We start from the raw sequence: 20,463 nt of genomic DNA, 5'->3' as shown, positions 1-20,463 counted from the left end.
GCCTGACCCACCTTGGCCACCTGGACTATCTGCCCGGCCGTGGCCTCCTGACCCGCCATGGCCACCTGAACTGCCTAGCTGGCCGTGGCCTCCTGACCCGCCATGGACACCTGAACTGCCTGTCTGGCCGTGGCCTCCTGACCCACCATGGCCACCCGAACTGCCTGTCCGGCCGTGGCCTCCTGACCTGCCATGGCCACCCAAACTGCCTGTCTGGCCGTGGCCTCCTGACCCGCCATGGCCACCTGAACTGCAGGTCCGGCCGTGGCCACCTGATCCGCCATGGCTCCCTGTTCCGCCAAGGAGGCCTTCCCAACCCAGTAAGGTCCTGCCCCGTAACGGCCTTCAGGGCGCCCACCCTCCTTCCGTGTTTCCGTCACGGCGCGAGACGCGCCTACCGGGAGGAGGAGGTAATGTTACATGTCTCCTTATGTTTCCTGTCTTTTGCCTTTGTGTTTGCACTATTCTTATTTGGTTTCTTCCTCTGTCTTCCCCTGTCTTTTTGTGATATTTTGGTTTAGTCCTTGGTTAATCTGTATCACCTGTGTTTCATGATTAGTTGGTCTTTATAAGTCTGTCTCAGTTTTCAGTCCTTTGTCGATCATTTCTTGTTGCACAAGTGTGTGTGGATATTCCTGTTACTCCCGCTGAAGATCTTTATTAAAAACTGTTTATTATTTGAGCTCAGTCTCCAGTCTCATCAAACCAGCACCCAAACGTAACAATAGTATACATACACAATTATAATACCCATCTTGGCTTATGACTGAAGTGAAAGTAAACAACTGAAAAAGAAAATGCATGTGCAGGCCCATCAATAAAGTGTGTCTGTGTAGCTCTTAGTAACAGACGAATATTATGTGTCCATCTCTCAATTATCATTTACTCACAATGAATTGCATGTATGAGCCAATAAAGCCTAATGTGTGTGAATATGAATGTGTGTGTGAGTATGAAATATGTTACTCAACAAAAAACACATGCACATATGTGACCCTGGACCACAAAACCAGTCTTAAGTCGCTGGGGTATATTTTTAGCAATAGCCAAAAATACATTGCATGGGTCAAAATTTTTTATTTTTATTTTTTTATACCAAAAATCTTTTTAAAGGTGATTTTCTCAGTCTTTTAGATTTTTTTGCATTCTCAGATTTCTGATTTCAAATAGATGTATCTCAGCCAAATATTGTCCTATCCTAACATAACCATACATCAATAGAAAGCTTATTTACTCAGCTTTCATATGATGTATAATCTCAGTTTTGTCAAATTTAACCTTATGACTTGTTTTGTGGTCCAGGGTCACATATACAGTATGTCCCTTTAAAAGGAGATCCCATAATCTCAACTCTACCAATGTAAAAAACACCATAAAGAGCCATAAATCTGGTTGATTAATAGGGGATCAATTACATATTTTACACATTTAAGAGCAAATCAATGTATAACATTTTTGAACTGCATTTTTCTGGATCATACTTATCATTTCTTTGTCAGTGGGCAAACATATGTAATCAGCAGGAGATCAATTTTTTTTTTTTTTTTCACGGTATACAGAACTTTATTTTGGAAAGTCTTATCAGCTGAGTGTCTTTATTACAATAACCAGCTCTATTGGATAGATTTTTAAGAGTGCAAAGCACAAAGTCAATCTATTGTTTCTTATCTTCATGTTTTCTTCAAGCATTCCAAAACAATTGACACGGTTTGTAATTCATCAGAAAAGTGAAAGACAGTTATATTTGGAAAGATTTAAATAGTCTTAATTTTAATTTAAGTGTTCACACACCTCTCATTCTGCATGAATTAAAATATTTCCATGTTTTTGTAAACAAAGATCCATGTCTTACTGGTATCTTAAAATCCATATGAAAAATATATAGAATATAATATATGTGCTTTGGCATTCCACTTCAGTGGGGTAGTTGTGATGCTGACTGGTACAGTGCTACTTGCAGTCAATTATGTTTTATGCTTAGGAACATACACTCATAAAATACTCATCAAACCTCCATCACAAAATTGTTCAAATTATGTTCATATTGCAATATTATTGCAAGATTATTATAGATTTTCACACTCACATAGCTTTTCTGCAGTTCTTCACAGCAGGTACCAGTCTCCTTCTGCCCTCATTTGATTTGATGTTGTTAACTCATCCAGCACTTCCTCTGACATCAGGATCATTGCGCAAGAGAAAGACCTTTACTTTTTGCTTTATTTTTTAAAAGTGATTGCACTTCTTGAACAACAGAATTATTCTTCATCTCAATCAAGCAATGTGACAGATTAATCCATCTTTCAGGACTGACATTGTTTTTTTGACCTCGTTTGAGGTTTTGGATTATGATCTTGCTGCTCTCTGGGTTGTTTTCTTTGTGTATCAGTACATCCTGTAAGAGTCTCTGATTAAACTCCAGTGAGATGCCATGAAGGAATCTAAGGAAGAGATCCAGGTGCCCATTTTCACTGTTCAAGGCTTTATTCATTGCTTCCTTTAGAAACACATCCAGAGTAACATTCTCACACTGATTTCTGGACTTTCCTGTCAGGAACATTTTCAGAACCTCATTGTTCTTGTGTAAATAGCAGTAAAACACAAACAGTGCTGCAAAAAACTCCTGAAAGCTCAGATGCACAAAGCTGTAAACCTTCATGTGATTAAATACAGATCCCTCTCTGAAGATCTCAGTACAAATCCCAGAATACACTGAGGCATCAGAGACGTCTATGCCGCTTTCTTTCAGGTCCTCCTCATAGAACATCACATTACCCTTCATCAGCTGACTGAAGGCCAGTTCAGCAAGTTTCACAATCACTTCCCTGTTGGACTGCAGGAGTTTCTCTGGATCTTTATATGTCTCTTCATACTTCTGGTTCCTCATATTTGTTTGAATGAGAAGAAAGTAGATGCATATTTCAGTCAGTGTTTGAGGGATTTCTACACTATCTAGTTTTAGGATGTTTTGAAGGACAGTGGCTGAGATCCAGCAGAAGACGGGTATGTGACACATGATGTGGAGACTTCTTGCTCTTCTGATGTGTGAGATGATTCTGCTGGCTTGATGCTCATCACTGATTCTCTTCCTGAAATATTCCTCCTTCTGAGGGTCATTGAATCCCTAAATTTCTGTCACACGGTTGATGTATTTAGACAGAATCTGTTTGGCTGCTGCTGGTCTGGTAGTGATCCAGATGAGAGCAGAGGGAATCAGATCTCCTTTCGTGATGTTTTCTGAACAAATTTAGGGAGGAGCTCGCGCAGATAATTAACACGGCTGGTCCACCATCAGCAATCATTCCCCTTATCCAATCAACCCAGGAAATCCCTATAAATATCACAACATTCCTACCTTCACTATCTCTTGTTTCATCAAAGCTTTGGCACATCCAACCACCGAGAACATGTCCGAGATCACCTTTTATCCAGAGGATAACGCTTTTGAAGCGACACGAGATCCCGTAGCAACCCTAGCCCCAACTCAAGTCAGCACCGCCCCGCAGGATCCTACAACCGAGCCCGCGGCTGCACCACGGGGCCGCAGGCCTTCTCGCCACGCCATCACCGGCACCTTCCCCGGCGTCTTCTGACGCCTCAGCCTTCCCATCCGCTCCAGCAACAGCGAAATGGACCGTGGCAGGTCTGCGGGAAGCACTCGCCAGCCCCAGCGCAAACATCCCGCGCCGATCTACCAAAGCGAACGCCAGCCCGCCGCTCACGGCTTCGATCACAACCCAGCAGCTTCTTCAAGCCGCCGCGGTAGCGTGAGTTACCGCCGCGGTAGCGTGAGTTTACCGCCGCAGTCTGCAAAAGTCCCATTCACAGCCCATGCCTCAGCACACTCCCCTTTCCTTCCCATGGCCGGCAGCGCCGCCATCCAAAACCAACGCGAACAAACATCCCTCCACTTATTGCGCAAGCCCCAGCGCCCGCCATTCCCCCCCCCCCCCCTCTTTCGTCCATTGCAGGGATAAGCCTTTTTTCACAAAAATCGGAAATTACGTCAGCGCAGGGTAAAGTCAGTTCCGCTACAGGTCTGCGCCTATTATATTAATATGCTCTTGTCTCAAATAATGCTTCTTACCTTTTCTGTTTTGTCTGCTTTCCAAGTTGTTGTTATAATTTCAACAAAGAAACAACAATTTACTTGTTTGTAATTTATATGGGCACTCAGACCGCTACTTATCAATATAATAAGCTCAATATAGCACCAGCTCCAGTTTCTGTTTTCTATCTCCGGTATATTTAAGCGTATTTTCTCAATTTACTCAGTAATTTCCCTCGAATCACTACATGATGGTAAATTATGACAGCATTTGACAGCATTTATGTCCAAATGCACATTTCCCCAAGAATAAATTAAATGATTCTGAGTCCGGATGATGCATAAACTCAATACAACAACGTAATCCAGATCCAAAAGGAATAAAGCCATTAATCGGAGTCATCTCTTGTTTAGTGAAGAGTCATAATGCACAGCCAGCACCAAATAGACAAAATGGCAAAACTCAAAACCGTGCTGTATTATAAGTGCTAACAGACATAAAGTATTTGTGATGACCAGAAGCTGACACAAAGTTTTTGAAGAAATGTTTGCTATTTTTTAGAGCAAACACCGGTATATATCATAGTATCATAGTATCTATTTTGTAAAAATAGACTTTGATTCCCGAACTTACGCTTGTTAAGTACGGCCGCTGCTGTCACCGGAAAAACTCTTACCCTGCGAGCGCCAATCCGGAAGTCAGAAACACGGAAGTGTGAAAAAGGCTAATTACGTCTAGCGTGATTTTGAATCATTTTTACCGACTCGGATCTTTGTGGCTCGTTCAGCAAATGAACGAATCCTTTTTCGAGTCATTTCATTCATTCGTCGATTTTACAAACTAAAGTCACTGTGCTTGGCTGGCCAAAGTCAACATTGCCTCTACCCTAAAGTCATGCCCATCCACCAAGATTTTCGTCACCTATTCAGTGTCTGCTGGCTGAATAATATTACTTCACTGCCTCACTTCGGCTGCAGAAGCAGCCCTTAATTTTTCAACATGTTATCAGAGGCAATTTGCTGGATCCTTTCCAACAATCATGACATACAGTTTCCGGTTCATATCCTAAACGACTTTCTGATCATCTTGCCCCCCGACTCCTCCCCAGCCGCACATTTTGACTACCCAAAAGCCTTTCAGCAGACCCAAAGAGAGAATCGATAGAACGATTCTGGGGACTTCCTCACTCTTAACTAATCCAACCGTTCCAAGCGCAAGCTTTTAGGCCATTTAAATTTCACAATGCACATCATCCCTCAAGGCCGCCCCCCTTCATCTTCCATCTACCCTTTCTCACATCCTCCGCCCACGCCCTAGAGTAACCCAGTCTGTGGATATCCTTCCTTAAACAATGGAACGGATAATCCTTATATAAAAACCTGATTTCTTCCCCAACTGTTATCCAACCGCTTACAGATGTCACCCCCTCCATCGGTTTCGGAGGTGTTTTCCAAGACCGCTGGTTCGCATCCACATAACCCCCCCCAGCTGCCAGATTTCCGCATCAGCTATCATCCTCAGCGCTATTTTGAGCTATACCCTTCAGTCATTGCAGCTTCCCTACAGGGTAAAGATTGGCCAGTCACTAGCATCCTTGTCTATTGCGACAACGAAACTACCGTGCACCGCGTCAACAAAGGCCGCTCCCATTCCCCCACTCTAATGCCTTTTGGATTTCGGCTTGCGACCATTCATTATGAGTCTAGAAATCAATAGTTAACTCTCTTCTGCTTTTTCCTTCCAGAAATTCAGATCCTTGGCGCCGGAGGCGGACCCACTCCCGACCCCAGTACCTCCCTATTCAGAGCTGATATTCCCATAAACCACCCCCTGAGACCCCTCCTCGAAGCTTCCCTCAATTCCATTCTCCAAGCCGTTTCCCCCAGAACCCTTCAGTCCTAACTTACAGCTTGGAATGTTTCAAAACATTTCACGCAGCTTACAAGCTATCGTTCCCCGACTTCTCCTTGCTAGCCATCACCTCCTTCATCTCCTATCTTAACACCATCAAAAACCTCCAAGTCAGCTCCATTAAAGGATACCTTAGCGGCATCCAATTCTTCCACAAACTTCTATATGGCTCACCTTCCACCCAAATTTCCAATTCCCAGACAGCCCTACTCATTAAAGGCATACAAAAAACCCACCCCACCCGCCCAGACACCCGCCAACCGATAACACTCAAAGTGTTATCAAAGTGCATTTCCACCCTCCGAAAAGGCTATCAATCCATCCACACCGCCCGCACGCTAGACGCCATGTTTATCCTGGCTTTTTTCGGCTTCCTCAGGTGCTCTGAGCTCGCCATCACATCTAGCTTCAACCCAGCCATCCACCCAACCATTTCTGACCTAGCAGTACTAGGCAGTGAAGCTATTTCCTATTTTATCAAACAAAGCAAAACAGACCAATCCAAGAGAGGCCACTTCATTTACATTTTCAACCTCCAGTCGCCCATCCAACCCTTCCAAACCCTCCTAGCCTTTTTGCAGATCATGAAATCTAAATCAAAAAACCCATCTGACCCCCTCTTTACAGACGACTCCAACCGTCCCGTCACCCGTTTCTGGTTTCAGAAACACCTTAAGTCTGTATTACTCTTATCCGGCATCCCCGCCGACAACTTCTCCAGCCATTCCTTTCGAATCGGCGCAGCAACAACAGCAGCCCAAAAAGGCCTCTCCCAGCACCAAATCCAAACACTCGGTCGCTGGTCGTCAGAAGCTTTTAAGAGCTACATCCGATCAGACCGCTCGCACATCAAAGAAGCCCACCAAACACTGCTAAGCTAAAGCAATCATCCCAGTCCAGTCCATCCCCTACTCACCCCCACTATTTTGTACCCCGCAACACAAGCCAGCTTCCGCAGAAGCCTCTAGCCCCCCCCGTCCCAGCCCTTAGCCCCCCCCTTCCCATCCCAGCTCCTAGCCCCCCTCCCTTCCCCATCCCTGCTCCTTAGCCCCCTTTCCCCCCACCTCGCCCACCCCTTTCTGCCCATCCTAGCTCCTAGCCCCCTTTTCTCCCTTCTACTGCCGCAGCAGTGTTCACTCCCGCTAGAGCCCATATTCACAACCCTTCCCTGCCGAAAGAGAACCAGCTTCCGCAGAAGCTCCTAAACCCCTTTCTCTGCCGCAGCAGAGCCCGCTTCCGCAGAAGCATCTTCCCTGCACCGCAGTGCCAGCTCCCACAGGACCCGCCCCTTCCCCCCCAGCCCCCCTTTTCTCCCTTCTACTGCCGCAGCAGTGTTCACTCCCGCTAGAGCCCATATTCACAACCCTTCCTTGCCGAAAGAGAACCAGCTTCCGCAGAAGCTCCTAAACCCCTTTCTCCGCCGCAGCAGAGCCCGCTTCCGCAGAAGCATCTTCCCCGCACTACAGTGCCAGCTCCCGCAGGAGCCGCCCCTCCCCCCCCCAGCCCCCTTTTCTCCCTTCTACTGCCGCAGCAGTGTTCACTCCCGCTAGAGCCCATATTCACAACCCTTCCTTGACGAAACAGAATCAGCTTCCGCAGAAGCTCCTAAACCCCTTTCTCTGCCGCAGCAGAGCCCGCTTCCGCAGAAGCATCTTCCCCGCACCGCAGTGCCAGCTCCCGCAGGAGCCGCCCCCTCCCCCCCAGCCCCCCTTTTCTCCCTTCTACTGCCGCAGCAGTGTTCACTCCCGCTAGAGCCCATATTCACAACCCTTCCTTGCCGAAAGAGAACCAGCTTCCGCAGAAGCTCCTAAACCCCTTTCTCTGCCGCAGCAGAGCCCGCTTCCGCAGAAGCATCTTCCCCGCACCACAGTGCCAGCTCCCGCAGGAGCCGCCCCTCCCCCCCAGCCCCCTTTTCTCCCTTCTACTGCCGCAGCAGTGTTCACTCCCGCTAGAGCCCATATTCACAACCCTTCCTTGACGAAACAGAATCAGCTTCCGCAGAAGCTCCTAAACCCCTTTCTCTGCCGCAGCAGAGCCCGCTTCCGCAGAAGCATCTTCCCCGCACCGCAGTGCCAGCTCCCGCAGGAGCCGCCCCCCCCCCCCAGCCCCTTTTCTCCCTTCTACTGCCGCAGCAGTGTTCACTCCCGCTAGAGCCCATATTCACAAACCTTCCTTGACGAAACAGAATCAGCTTCCGCAGAAGCTCCTAAACCCCTTTCTCTGCCGCAGCAGAGCCCGCTTCGGCAGAAGCATCTCCCCTGCACCGCAGTGCCAGCTCCCACAGGAGCTGCCCCCGCTCCCCTCCATTCTCTGCCGCAGCAGAGCCCGCTTCCGCATAAGCATTTTTCCCTGCACCGCAGTAACAGCTTCCGCAGAAGCTCCTAACCCCCTTCTCTGCCGCAGCAGAGCCCGCTTCGGCAGAAGCATCTCCCCTGCACCGCAGTGCCAGCTCCCACAGGAGCTGCCCCCGCTCCCCTCCATTCTCTGCCGCAGCAGAGCCCGCTTCCGCAGAAGCATTTTTCCCCGCACCGCAGTAACAGCTTCCGCAGAAGCTCCTAACCCCCATTTCTGCCGCAGCAGAGCCCGCTTCCGCAGAAGCATCTTCCCCGCACCGCAGTGCCAGCTCCCGCAGGAGCTGCCCCCCCTCCCCTCACTTCTCTGCCGCAGCAGAGCCCGCTTCCGCAGAAGCATTTTTCCCCGCACCGCAGTAACAGCTTCCGCAGAAGCTCCTAACCCCCATTTCTGCCGCAGCAGAGCCCGCTTCCGCAGAAGCATCTTCCCCGCACCGCAGTGCCAGCTCCCGCAGGAGCCCCCCTCCATTCTCTGCCGCAGCAGAGCCTGCTTCCGCAGAAGCATTTTCCCCGCACCGCAGTAACAGCTTCCGCAGAAGCTCCTAGTCCCCCTTCCCCCGCCCACCCATCCCCTTTTCCCCACTGCCGCAGCAGCGTTCACTCCCGCCGGAGAACACACTTACAACCTTCTCTGCCGCAGCAGAGACCACCACCCTCCTTCATAGGAGTTTTTTCCATTTTCCCCCAGCAGCGCTGGCGCCGCTCCTCCCGTACAATTTACGCTGCAACACTCACTACGAGCGTCCAGCATCCCTTAAGTCCTAAAGCTTTTTTGGGGAGCTATTCGGCTGCTGTCCTGCAATGAATTACTTGCTCTTTGGGGAGCGCTTATAGGGTTCGGGCCAATGCTGAGCTCGGACCCCTCCCCCTGGGCGGGGGAGAGCCCTGGGCTCGGGAATGGCTACCGAGCTCGAGGCCCTCTCCCGGACAGCACGCCAAACACGCTCAACCTTTCACTCAGTTCATTATCTGTAAGAGGGAACTCGTTAAGTGATGTTTTCTGAACAAATTTAGGGAGGAGTTCGCGCAGATAATTAACACGGCTGGTCCACCATCAGCAATCATTCCCCTTATCCAATCAACCCAGGAAATCCCTATAAATATCACAACATTCCTACCTTCACTATCTCTTGTTTCATCAAAGGCCCTCCTCCACCCCGTCTCCTCACCTTTTTCCCAAAGGGGGAGCGCTTATAGGGTTCGGGCCAATGCTGAGCCCGGACCCCTCCCCCTGGGCGGGGGAGAGCCCTGGGCTCGGGAATGGCTACCGAGCTCGAGGCCCTCTCCCGGACAGCACGCCAAATATGCTCAACCTTTCACTCAGTTCATTATCTGTAAGAGGGAACTCGTTAAATGAGGTTTGACATCAACACACCCACTGATGAAATCTCAGCCACATCAGAAACTTTCTGACTGTCTGAAAACATCAGTGTAATTCTGCTTTCATCCAGACCATCAAAGATAAACATAATTTTACATTCATCATAAATCTTTGTGTCCAGACCTTGGAGTTCAGGATGAAAGTCACTCGTAAGTCTGTGAAGACTGTAATAATGATCTTTAATCTCCTGTTTGTCATAGCGCGCACCTTGAGTTGAGGCTCCGTCGAGTCAAATTACAATTTTCTATTTTTAAACCTAAAAACAATTCTATACACCATCATTTTTGTTTTTCATAACATGTGAATATACCCGTCATGTGGTACAACAAAAACAATCGGAACGCCTTGTTATCACTAGTTTTTATTTTTGCTTTCCCGAGTCTGCTACCTAGCTAGCTTATAACCGTTTAGCTTTGCCAGCGTGGTCGCGGCTAATCTTGCATACATTGTTTATTCTCTATTTACAAACGTTCGTGCTAACTTAGCTAACGGTACAGTGCACACTCGTTGTCTACCAGGTGCTCGCTCTCTTGATGTCTCTTCAGAGATACCTGCCATCCTGAAGGACGATGTGAGCGTTGGTGCGATCGTCCTGCACGCTGGGGTGAACGACGTCAGGCTGCGGCAGACGGAGGTCCTGAAGAGGGATTTCGCGAGCCTGATCGAGCGGGTACGCAGCACAGCGCCCGCGACGAGAATCATCGTGTCAGGACCGCTTCCCATGTATCGACGTGGACACGAAAGGTTCAGTAGACTTTTTGCTCTAAATGAATGGCTGTTGTCATGGTGTAAAGAACAGAAACTTCTCTTTGTCAATAATTGGAATCTTTTCTGGGAGCGCCCTAGGCTTTACCGCGCTGATGGCCTGCACCCCAGCAGAGTCGGAGCAGAACTCCTGTCGGACAACATCTCCTGGATGCTGCGCTCCATTTGACTAGTAAGCAATTATTCAAATAGTTGCGTTGATGGCTTTTTTTATGCACATTTAAACGATAGTATTGGTGCTGTCCAACCTATAAAGACTGTGTCTGTTCCTCGAACAGTGAGGTCAAAACAAAAATTTAATGCAGGATCTAGAACAAATCTAATCGTGATTAGACCAAAAAAAAAAAAGCACAATAAATGAACAAAATCAATTTTTAAAGCTTGGGCTCCTAAACATTAGATCACTCGCACCCAAAACACTTATTGTAAGTGAAATAATCACAGATAACAGTTTTGATGTACTGTACTCTGCTTGACTGAAACTTGGCTAAAACCAAATGATTATATTGGTCTGAATGAGTCTACTCCACCAAACTACTGTTACTGTATAAGCATGAACCCCGTCAGATCGGTCGTGGCGGTGGTGTAGCAACAATTTATAGTGATATTATTTTCAATGTTACTCAGAAAACAGGGTACAGGTTTAATTCATTTGAAGTACTCCTACTTAATGTTACTCTGTCAGATATGCAAAATAAACCTTTCCTATCTCTTGCTCTGGCTACTGTGTATAGACCTCCAGGGCCGTATACAGATTTCCTAAAAGAATTTGCAGATTTCCTTTCTGACCTATTGGTTAATTTTGATAAAGCATTAATTGTTGGAGATTTTAACATTCATGTTGATAATACAAATGATGCGTTAGGACCACTGATCTATATAATGACTGGATTGCTCATTGCGTTCTAAACTGCCGTTAGGCAGTGAAGCCACCGGAAGTGTTCGATCCGCCATCTTACTATTACCTACCTGCAGAGAGCGCCATTGAGTCACATGTAAATTGCTGACCTAAAATCACTCGATTTGAAGCGTATCTTTCACACAGGATTGGTTTTTAGGATATGTGTATGTAAATTAATTTTTACTTAAGATGTTTTCTGTGATGTTTGTTTTTTTTTCGGGCTGGATAAGCGATATATTGAAATCGTTCAGGTGGGTGTGTCAGCTCAGCTGCGCACTTGCAGAAACGGGTAACTGATCCGACACAAAATATATTAATTTATGTACCTAATTATGCAGGAAATAATAAACATAACCATATACCTGGTATTCGTATCTGAAATAGATTCGATTATACAGTAAATAATACAATACAATTCTCTGTTACTATATTGCTCGTTGTATTGAAATTCAAATCTTTGAAATAAAGCTTCATGTCTTTAAAGTCTGTACCAATTGTAGTCAGCGGTATATTCTCTGAGTTATTATGGTGTGTATTTTTAACGTGCCTGATTGAGCAACATCTATTTCAGACTCTTCAGATCAGCAAATTCTGTAATGATTTACTAACATTACCGTTTCCATGTGAGTAAAATGCTTTGTATGTTGAATTAATTAATTTAACGAAACTGTAGCCTACTAAGATCGAACAATGTTTGTTTATCCGATGTGCGTGACTATAATATAGACTATGAACGTACATTTTTAATAAGCATCGGGAATTCCCGACATTAAACAAACTGTTTACATGCTTAGGACGTTTGCATTGTGAAAATGTACAGTGAGACTTCAGATATAAAAACGTTGACTTGTTATGCAATGTTTTCTCAATAAAATCGTATAATTTCCTATTCATTATGTATGCGAATACTAGGGAATACTAATATGGCGGCGCGGTGGCTTCATTTTTATGACATCACGAGCAATCCAGTTCTCTATTATAGATCAGTGGTTAGGACTTGCGTTTAATGACCTGTTAAACTCTTTTGGAGTCAAACAAAACGTCACTGGGCCCACTCATCGTTTTAATCATACACTAGATCTAATTATTTCGCACGGACTTGATCTTACTGATATAGATATCGTACCTCAAAGCGATAATGTTACCAATCATTTCCTCGTATCGTGCATGCTGCGTATCACTGATGTTGACTATATAGCTCCGCGTTATCGTCTGGGCAGAACTATTGTTCCTGCTACCAAAGATAGATTCAAAAATAACCTGCCTGATTTATCTCAACTGCTCTGTGCACCCATAAATAAACATGAACTAGACAAAATGACTAGTAACATAGGCACTATCTTCTCTAACACATTAGAAGCTGTTGCCCCAATCAAGCTAAAAAAGGTTAGAGAAAAACTCGTAATCTTGAGCGTAATTGGAAGTTTAGAAGTTTTTAAAATCGCATGTAAACACAGTATGTCCAGCTATAGACGGGCTTTAAAAGCTGCTAAAGCCGAGTATATACACCAACTCATAGAAAAAAACCAAAACAATCCAAGGTTTTTATTCAGCACAGTGGCTAGATTAACAAATAACCAAACACCTCCTGACCTGAATATTCCTGCACAGTTTAATAGTAATGTCTTTATGAATTTCTTTACTGAAAAAATTGACAATATTAGAAATACAATAACTAATATAGATACTACAACAACTGATACTTCAACATTAGTCATTACACCCAAAGAAAAACTGCAGTGCTTTACAACTATAGAACAGAAAGATTTAAATAAACTTATCACCACATCTAAACCAACAACATGCCTATTAGATCCTGTACCCACTAAATTACTAAAAGAGTTGTTACCTGTAGCAGAAGTACCGCTTTTTAATATTGTTAATTCATCCTTATCTTTAGGCCATGTCCCAAAACCATTCAAACTAGCGGTTATTAAACCTCTTACTAAGAAACCACAGCTAGACCCTAGTGAACTGGCAAATTACAGACCCATTTCTAATCTTCCCTTTTTGTCTAAAATTCTAGAAAAAGTTGTGTCTGCTCAATTGTGCTCCTTCTTGCAAAATAATAATATCAAATATTATGAAATAATAATTTCAGTCAGGTTTCAGGCCCCATCATAGCACAGAAACTGCACTTGTAAAAATCACAAATGACTTGCTACTTGCGTCAGATCAAGGCTGTGTCTCATTGCTAGGTTTACTTGATCTTAGTGCTGCGTTCGACACTTAGATCCTGAAATACTCATACATCGATTACAAAACTATACAGGTATTCAAGGGCAGGCTTTAGGATGGTTCAGATCATACCTGTCCGATCGCTACCACTTTGTTTATTTAAATGGGGAGTCATCGCAGCTAACACCAGTAAAGTGTGGAGTGCCACAAGGATCTGTCCTAGGTCCTCTACTATTTTCAATTTACATGTTACCCCTCAGTAATATTATTAGGAAATATGGGATTAGTTTCAATTGTTATGCTGATGACACTCAACTATATATTTCAACAAGACCAGATGAAACTTCTAACTTAGCAAAGTTAACAGAGTGTGTTAAAAATGTGAAAGATGTTACAAAAACAGCATTCTTTCATCTTAGAAACATTGCTAAGCTACGGAACATGTTACCTGTTTCTGATGCAGAAAAGTTAGTTGATGCATTCATGACGTCTAGACTGGACTATTGTAATGCACTACTAGGTGGTTGTCCTGCTTCTTCAATAATTAAGCTACAGGTAGTCCAAAATGCAGCTGCTAGAGTCCTTACCAGATCAAGAAAATATGATCATATTACCCCAATTTTACAGTCTCTGCACTGGCTACCTATTAGGCTCCATATCACTTACAAAATATTACTTCTTACCTATAAGGCCCTTAATTGTTTAGCTCCTGCGTACCTAACTAGTCTCCTACTCCGCTACAATCCCTCAACGCTCCCTAAGGTCGCAAAACTCTGGACTTTTGGTAGTACCTAGGATAGCAAAGTCCACTAAAGGAGGGAGAGCCTTTTCTCATTTGGCTCCCAAACTCTGGAATAGCCTTCCTGATAACATTCGGGGTTCAGTCACAATTTCTATGTTTAAATCTGGATTAAAGACTCGTCCCTTTAGCCAAGCATTCACATAATGTATCTCATAACGTTGTACTTCAGTTACATCTGATGAAATGCACATTAATATTCTTCAGCTTTGGCTAAACCATCATTTTTGTTTGGTCGGAAGTTGGAACAGCAGCTACGCTAATTATTTCTTTGTTTCTGTGTCTCTGCCACGGGATTTCCATCCCGTGGTAACTAGGATTTACACAAGATTCAGCCTGGATTCAGAATAAGAGATGATGCCAACCCCTCAGAGGACCGCAGATGATGCCAGCCTTGAAACAACATACAGCACTACATAATTTTCCTACAAGTTGATTACAGCACATAACCATTGCAATTAGTGTTCATCATCTGTTTGATTACACAGTTACTGATTTTAATATTTATATCATATGTACATCGACTCAACATACAGTATTCACCACTAATAAGCTACTAAATATATTGTAGTAGCCTAAAACTTTTGTACAGATGCTCTGCAACAATTTGTATTGTAAAAAGCGCTATACAAATAAACTTGAATTGAATTTAATTAATCAAGTTCAGCTCTCGAAATGGTAGCACAAACATAAAATCTACATCCTGATTGGCTTTTCCCTCAGCCCAGTCCAGAATGAACTTCTGCACAGAGACAGTTTTTCCAATTCCAGCGATGCCTTTAGTAAGAACAGTCTTTATTTGGTCTTTCTTCTCTTCTTCTCATATCCTGGATCAAGTAAAGGATTCAAGATGTCATTGCAGTTGATTGGAGTGTCTTGAAGTGTCTTGTAACTTTTCTCCATCTGTAGCACCTCATGTTCTTCATTCACCCCTTCACTCTCTCCCTCTATGATGTACAGCTGTGTGTAAATCCTGTTCAGGAGGGTTTGATTCCCCTGTAGTTTGACTCCCTCAAATAAGCTCTCGTACATGTTTTTAATACTTGTTCTCTGCTGGTCTTTGACTCTCTGAAGATTATCATGCATTGGTTGGTGAGAACCGTGCTGCTGGGCTGCTTCATGATGACTGAAGTAGTTCTGATAGTAAGGGAATGTGATCTGAGGGGACACATATCTGATCTGGTCATCTCTCAAACCACTGAAAAGATATTAAGCAGAGCATACAGAAACAATCAGACAGGACCTTTGTCAAAACAGAGAAAATATTTAAATGTCTCTAATATCAAATGATCTTATTTGAAATCATACCACATCCACATTTAGAAATCAGTGTTCATCAGTATCAATAGCCTTGTGGGCAAGTGCGCCTACATTCATATGTGTATTCATATTATATTTCTATTATGTATTAAGCCTACTGACTTTTTCTTTTCTGTTTTCTTTCTTTATATCATGACTTGTATTTTAGTATTATATTTGCTGTTAAATAAGAGATAACTTTTTCTATCTAAAAATAAAATTAAAATGTCTATTTCTCTCATGTTATTTTTGTGTATTTCTGTGTGTATTTATGTGAATGTCTCCCTCTACATGAAAATACTCACACAGGATCAAAGGGCTCTGACCCATAACTGAGATCAGGGGGCTGCAGTGGAGAAGCTGCTCTCTTTCTCTTCCTGCTGATGGTACTAAAACATATAAAGAGATAAAACATAAAGAAATATTATTTCTCTGTAAATTATCAGTCTGCTCCAATAAATTAACATAAACACGGGTGAGAACAGACCTTGGTGAGCCATGGTTGAAAACAAGGAAATACATGAAAATAAGTCTTTTAGACTGGGATTTCTAGCTGAGTTCACTGGTGACTGTCTACAGAAAGCACATATGAAACTCTCAAAATGAAAACTCAGTGGAACAATGAAATCTCCGCAGCTTTCACTAAAGAAGCAAATTAAGCCATTTGGGACCATTTTGGCTAAAATGATCCAGGAGTGGTTGAAGGTGGTATCTAATATGTAAAATATGCAGATGAAAAGAATATAACAGCACCTGAGGGATGTAGGATCTCAGCGCGAATCAGATAATTCAGGCGATTTGATTAGAAGTTTTGAAACACTTCTACAGACCCAAATTCCAAAAGAGGCCCAGCATGACAAGACTCCTGTCATAAAATTTGTCATTTGACACCCTGGCGCCAGCCAGCTTGAAGCAAACCTAACCAACTAGGAACTTGCAACATTAACACAAAAGGACACTTGTTGATAAACCCCAGGAAGGAGATTGTCAACTTTGGGGCAAATAAGAAATGCACATCATGAACATCACATGAGTAAAGTCATTAGAGATTTTGGTTGGTGGGCTCCCCGATCCAGGGGGACAGAGACTGAAATTCCTTCTACAGCCTTTTGACCTTTTCGTTTCTCATAGAACATGTCCTTATGTTCACAGTATGGCACAGGAAACTGCCTTTCCATATATATATACCTAAATAGTGCTAAAAGGACATATGAGCAACTAATCATTTCTAAGCATAACTTACTATCATTTATTTAACCCACACATTTGCCTATTATGTTCCAATCACTCGTTGTGTATGTCCTTTTTGATAACTATTGAATTGCTGAATTGTTTATATCTGTGTTTGGTATGCCACGGGACTGATAAGGTTTGGGTGGAGAAACTATCAGTACCCCGAGTTAGGACAATGTTTTAATTTGTCAAGACACCATTTGGGATGTGTCCAAAAACTGAGTTTAAATACTCAAGACACCATCAAATCATTCTCTCTCTCTTACTCTTTGCACTTCGTGCCAACGTGTTTCAATGCTGCTGTTAGCGTTGTTCTTCAGCCGCTCCTCTAAAAGAAACATGAGGAGATCGTTACACTTCTGTCTTTTATTTTAAGTCTTTTCTTTCCGTTGAGAGTTTCGTGTTCTAGTTACGTTTTGCCGAAAGCCGTGACCCAAACGTCTGTGCCAACCTTAACTTTAACCAGCGCACAACTCTGAATCCTCAGCCAACACCCAAAACAATACAAACGACCACAGAATTTCCAACCAATCAACAACCCCCTTTCTGGAACGACACATTGAAAGGAATTCCCTCAACACAAAGGAATGCAAGTACAATCTCCAGATTCTAGCTGAACTGGTGCATTTGATATAACGTTTAATAACCTCATTGAGAGACTCAATACGAGGGTTAATTCAAGTGATTGATGGTTGTTCAGGTCTAAGCAATTGCACACTTGCAGGTCATGCTGAAAAATGAAATATTCATCTCCATAAAGCTTTTCAGCAGATGGAAGCATGAAGTGCTCCAAAATCTCCTGATAGCTAGCTGCATTGACCCTGCACTTGATAAAACACAGTGGACCAACACCAGCAGCTGACATGGCACCCCAGACCATCACTGACTGTGGGTACTTGACACTGGACTTCAGGCATTTTGGCATTTCCCTCTCCCCAGTCGTCCTCCAGACGCTGGCACCTTGATTTTCGAATGACATGCAAAATTTGCTTTCATCCAAAAAAAGTACTTTGGACCACTGTGTTTTATCAAGGGCAGGGTCAATGCAGCTAGCTATCAGGAGATTTTGGAGCACTTCATGCTTTCATCTGCTGAAAAGCTTTATTTAAAAGGATCCCTGACCAACTATTGAGTGCATAACTGAACATAATTATTTGGAGGTTGAATTTTTTGTATTAAAAACACTTTTCTTTTATTAGTCGGATGAAATATGCAAATTTTTTTAGATTTTTTGATGGGTTTTCATGAGCTGTATGCCAAAATCATCAATATTAAAACAATAAAAGGCTAGAACTACTTTCAAATGTGTGTAATGAATCTAAAATATTGTGACGAGTCAGCTGCCTCCCCCCTAAATATCATCACCACCCCGTCCCTTATTCGCCGCCCTTCTCCAGGCTGCCGACGGGAGTGGGTGTGTAGGGGAGAGGAGGGGCGAGTAATCATCCCGGGCTGGCGGCGTGTGATGAGGACATGTAAAGGAAATTAAGCCTCATCACCGCCGTTGTTTAAATCCCGAGCGCGCCTCTCCTCAGGAGACCGGTCTCTCCCTCCGTGCATGCACGCTGGTGTCCTCGTGGGTCCAGGAAGGGGTAAAGAGGGAATGCCGTGCCGTATTCCCCGCTGGAAGCTCCGGACAGCTCAAGAGGGACGAAGCCTCAAGAGATGTCGCCGCCCCCAGCACCCCGGTCCAGCGCGGGGAGCGCGTGCGGCCGCCGGACTCAGCCCCTTCCCTGGACCCTTCCCTATCGGACACTGCCCATCCTTCACAAAACCCCAGCACTCGAGGACACCAGATCCCCCTTTTATTTGGACACTTTAATTCCCTTTTGGACACTGTTCCCTTCATTTTCTGTTTAATAAAAGCCTCTCCGAGGCCTGACGCCACACCCAGTCGTTCGTCCCTCCCGCCACAATATATGAAAGTCTAATGTTTATCAGTACATTACAGAAAATATTGAACTTTATCACAATATGCAAATTTTTTGAAAAGGACCTGTAGTAGTTGTCACCCCCTAATTGTTTACAGCTGTTGAACAGCGGTTGAATCATCACGACTGCCACTACGGGATGTTCAAGTATTTCGCTGTTTTTATTCTTTCTATGTGGGTAGATAACCACTAAATACCCCTAAAAACTTTCAAGAAGGTGTGGATGTCGCCTGTAGAAACCTCATGAATCAGCCGAATCTAGATTTGATGAACTATGATGCTGGCTGACAAGATTAGAATACTTGTTGCTCTCTTTTTCCTGAACATTAAAATTTGAGCTCTGTTTAAATTTGAAGGATTGATGGTTTGTAAGAACTGAAGATTAGTACTGTCTTTACTAAAAAAGGGAAAAAGAGGTTCCTCTAGGTCAGTTATGTATGGTGCCCACCAGGGGACACCTTCGGTTCACTTATATTTGTCGTGGCCACGACATATAAACTCGTGGGAACGTGATATTATGTCATGGCCACGAGATATTATTTTGTGGGAATGTCATATTAACTCGTGGGAACGTCATATTATGTCGTGGCCACGAGATCATTTTGTCGAGGTAACGACATCCTTATGTTGTGGCCACGAGATATTAACTCGTGGGAATGACATCCTTATGTCGTGGCCACGATAAACAAACCGTGTTTCCGTGTATTCCGTGTATATACATAAGTGGGCGTGGCCAACTGACGTGCAGCGCGCGTGAGGCTGAGACCGGTCAAACCGTTGAATGCAAGGATACGCTGGGAGGTTGTAAAAACATGGAAAAGGAGAAACGAACTGCGGAGGAGGGCTCAAAAGAAAATGTTTACTATATTTATAAGGTTAAAAATAAAATAGAGAATAATCAAACAAGATCAAATCCTTTTCTTTTCTGCAAACGTGACATTGATTTTATACAACAGTAGTTCTATAAACTGGTAGTTAATATTAACTGACTTAGGGGAGAGCGGGGCACCACCTAACACTTTTTGAATTTCGCAGTTTATGTAAATCCACGTGGGACTCAGAGTACAATTTTTTATCCACGTTATTTTCACACTTGTCTAGTACAAATATATCGCTTTGTTTCATATTTACATTGTATATGTTTTTCGTTATTTGCCTCAAAAGAAAGGAAGTGAAACGTGACAACATGCCCCGTAGGTGGGGTACATTGTAACATCTGAGGGGCACGTTGTAACACGACCATATGACAGCTTAAAATGTTATCTGATCGAATGAAAAAAATATACACAACAAACTAAACTATTTTGTCAGTAAAATACATGAGTTAACTTTTTCAAATGAAGTAATGACGTTTTTTTTAAAAATAAAAATGATCTAATTTTGGAGTTTGAAAATGAAAACATTGCAACAATGCTTTGAACGGCCCTGATCGCAACACACAGCTGTACAGTAGTTCAAAACAATGTGGACAGATAGATGAAACACATTTAGACATTCAGAAGAACACTCCACTCCTCCACACACAGCTCTCATAGAACACGACACACGTGCGAGCCAAAATGCTTTACATTACTTGAAATAATAACTTCTGAACATTAAACATTGATTGTCAGCCTTTATTCACCTGTTTCTTGAGGTATCTTATTGAAATCCTTAGAAGTAAAT

General features: G+C 43.7%; 1 pseudogene; it reads right to left on the bottom strand.

Moving 5' to 3' along the window:
• Window positions 1–20,463, bottom strand: part of LOC141318211 (uncharacterized) — an 81,446-nt pseudogene that overhangs the window by 39,013 nt on the left and 21,970 nt on the right.

Source organism: Garra rufa, chromosome 1, assembly GCF_049309525.1.
Source record: "Garra rufa chromosome 1, GarRuf1.0, whole genome shotgun sequence".
NCBI lineage: Eukaryota > Metazoa > Chordata > Actinopteri > Cypriniformes > Cyprinidae > Garra > Garra rufa.
This window is presented reverse-complemented; position numbering and strand designations above follow the sequence as displayed.